Raw genomic sequence first — 3,734 nt, forward strand, 5'->3', positions numbered from 1 at the left:
TTATTATATTTTTTATTGTAATTATATTATTATTGTACTATATTTATCGTATTATTTACTATATGTATAATATTAATGTTTTTGATAATTATTAAAAATAGACCCTCTAGAAATTAATTATCGAAATTTGTTATTCTCAACAAATTGTTAAGGTGTCTCAGTTTTGTATTTTAATATTGTTTCTTCTATTATTAGGATAAAAAGGCTCAAATCCAAATTATTTACCTACCGTGCTGTGTTTTTTTGCAACAACCTAATTGATTTTTTTTTAATTGCAGATTTGCAACAAATGAGTTCTTTGATTAATAATGATGATCACATATCAAATACTATTAATGAGATGGTAATAAAATTGTTATTTGTTACGTCATTTACGGAATTAAATTAGGTTATATTAACTATTTCCCTAATTTAATAATCTCAGGGCCCGTAACGCGCATTGAGGGGTCATGTGAATGGTGTAGATTATCTGTTGGATGAACGCCTCATGCCACACTTGAAGTTAGCCGGATTCAGATCAACGACATTGATCTAGACCTTTGATTTGCGATACAACTTAATATTTGATTTAGTAAAGCGATGGCGCCCGGAGACCCACACATTTCATTTGCCATATGGGGAATACACTATCACTCTGCAGGATGTTGCACTACAACTTGGGCTCCCCATTGACAGGAATGCGGTCACGGGCGTAAGTTCGATATCTAGGCTGGCAGCCCTTTGCTATAACTTGGATGCTCGCCCGGTGAGGGGAAATTTATGAGTTTAAGGTTTTCATAGATAAAAAGCTAATTTCGAGCATTTATTGAGTACTGCCACTGAATGGAAGGTAATGTACGCTGTTCAAGCTTACATTATGCACATTATAGAGGGTGTACTCATGCCGAATGCAAACAACAACAAGGTCCATTTGATGTACTTGCATCTATTATCTGATTTGCATAATATCCGTTTGTACAGTTAGGGGTCTGTAGTGTTAGTTATGTTGTATCGCAAACTTTGTCGGACGTCAAATCTTTCTGCCATGAACATAGGTGGATGCCTCATATTGCTGCAGTCTTGGACGCTTTACCGTATGCCATTCTTGCCATCGATTAGTCACCAATCATATGTATTTTCACTCGTGAATAGGTGATGAATTTTTACTCATTATAACAATTATTTGACATTTTTTTTGGATGATATTATTCTAACAATTTGTTTATGTAGTTGGAGTACTAATTCGGGTATCAGGAGGTCATACACGGTTTTGATATACCATTTGATGATTGAGAATCATGCTGGAGAGGGAGTAAGTTTTTCCAATATTCATAATATTTTATTATTTTATCTTACTCGACCCGCGTTAATATAACCATGTTATTAATTGTGCAGTTTATCTAGATGTCCTATTCTATCTTAGAAATTATGGCGGTTATTCTCTCGTCTGTCCATGTCCACTCAGACTTATAGTGCATTAATGCACCCATTATCTATTTCTAATCAGTGAAGTGGTATCACATGGATTGAGTACTCTGGCAGTTTGGTTACATATAATATATCTCGACATTGCCAGTACAGTTGGGGGACATTCACAGGATTAACAAGAGGGGGAAACATTGAACTGATTGGGCAATAGTGCATGAATAATATATTGCAGTTTGGAACAATCGGTTGGGGCGGATACCTCAGATGGATCGTCCTTTGGATCTGTAGCCCTCGTTAAAGTACATACATTGATATTTTGAGATGGGAAAATCTTCTTTATTTGGTGGGCAGTTGATGATTGTCCCTCCGCATATCACATGACTAGGGCAACCCTCCCATCCCCTTCCACATCTGCCTCCTGCACCCAAGCCAGAGCTACACTCTGGAAATAGTTCTTATCATCTAGACTTGGGTGTGATGATAATTTCTCGGGCTCGTTAGGCTACGAATATCATTTAGAGTTTGATATCTTCAGCCCACTACCACCGCATTACTAGCGTTTGAGGCATATGATTTTTCTTTTATGTTTCACACACCCTCACGTGCGGGTGAAGAGAACGTTGATTGCCACAATCATCCGCAACGTAAACGTCGACCTCCACAAAAATATACCCCTATGACCACACCATCAAATAATTAATTTTATGAGTTTTTACAATTTAAATAGTCAAGTTTGTATTTATTTAATTCTACAAAAATATAAATGCAAAAATATAAATTTTGTAATTCAAATTAGATTAATTGCAACAAACTTTAGACAAAATTTGTATTTATTTAATTGAGATTTATTGCAACATTAAAACTTGAAACAAAATTTGTAATTTAAATTAGATTAATTGCAACATTAAAACGAGGAACAAACTTTATAATATAAATTAGATATATTGGAGTACATTAGTTCAATTCCTACCCAATCGAGATGATTGTCCAATATGGTAATTTCGGTGTGGGCATTTACTCTAATTATGACCAATTAATCTGCATATGTCGCAAAGCTTCCTGTCGGATTTCTCCCTAATGTCTATTTCATTATGGATTTTGGATGATTGTGTATGACCTTTCGGATTCTTACGCAACCCTTTATCCGGGGCAAGCTTGAAAGTCGTTGGAGGTACCTCCCATGTGGACAGGTCAGGCAGGATGGGGAACTCGTTCTCCCAAACATGCAACGTCCGCTCGAGAGTGTACACCTCATCGATAAATTATTCAACATTGAGTGACACTTTAGCGCAAGCTGCCATAACATACGCACATGGATAATGAAGTGTCTGAAACCTCTTGCAATTGCATTGTCTGTTTTAGAGATCAACTCCGTAAGACGTAGGTGGTATGCTGGGTCAACGACCGATAGTCTCCATAACTCGAAACGTTTCAAGACGTCATGAATATACTTCTACATTTATCGACCTCGCCATCCAACAGTTTACAACCATTGTATCCTTGACATTTTCGACAAACACATGTCTCGTCTCCATCTGGTTAACTTGTTGCTGCCTCATTCTTAGCATCAAGGTAGCCAACCTGTAGAATGTAGCCGAGAACACAGATAAAATCAGAAGATGTCGTGTTTTCATCAACACGGAGTTAACCGACTCTGCCAAGTTGGTGGTCATATGACCATAGTGAAAGCCCTCATCGAAACTTTGTGCCTATTGTCACGGCTCCATCGTACCCAACCACTGTCGGAAAGGTGTGTTCATTTCACCCTCCATGTCACTTTCAATTCAAGTCATCTTTTGCCAAAAAATGTGTGGCTTTAGCTCGTACGTTGTGTATGTATTAAGAAAAGATAAGTTCCAATCTCGCCTTAAAACATTAAAATGTATATTGAAAAGATAAGGTCATCCTTCACCCATTCTCACAACTTGTCTCCACCAGTCTATATTCTTATAATCTCAGTGAAAGTTAACAGCGATGTGCTGGATGTAATAAACGGATCTCTATGATACACCAGAATGCCTAATGGCTGTAATTAATCCATTCTCTTTATTGGAGATGATGTAAATATTATTGTTATTAATAACATACCTCCGAAGGCTTGTCAAGAAGAATTCCAATGATTTTATGTTCTCTTTATCCAAAATGGAAAACACTATCAAGAGCAGGTTCTTGTTCCCATCTTGAGCAACCCCAAGAAGCAATATCTGTATATATTTACTGTATAACCAGGTCCCATCTACTTGTACAAATAACTTGAAAAGGGGAAATGCGCACATGTATGGATCAAACGTCCAGAACATTTGTTAGAACATTCATTGAAAAATTCT

General features: G+C 36.8%; 1 long non-coding RNA gene across 1 annotated transcript; it reads left to right on the plus strand.

Annotated features, from left to right (window-relative positions):
* Positions 1 to 430: 430 nt before the first annotated feature.
* Positions 431 to 2,190, plus strand: LOC121215576 (uncharacterized). Its single transcript, XR_005911496.1, has 3 exons — positions 431 to 1,131; positions 1,210 to 1,291; positions 1,375 to 2,190. It is a non-coding gene; the product is annotated as an uncharacterized lncRNA (long non-coding RNA).
* The last annotated feature ends 1,544 nt before the right edge of the window (positions 2,191 to 3,734 follow it).

Source organism: Gossypium hirsutum, chromosome A02 (genome assembly GCF_007990345.1).
Source record: "Gossypium hirsutum isolate 1008001.06 chromosome A02, Gossypium_hirsutum_v2.1, whole genome shotgun sequence".
Classification (NCBI taxonomy): Eukaryota; Viridiplantae; Streptophyta; class Magnoliopsida; order Malvales; family Malvaceae; genus Gossypium; species Gossypium hirsutum.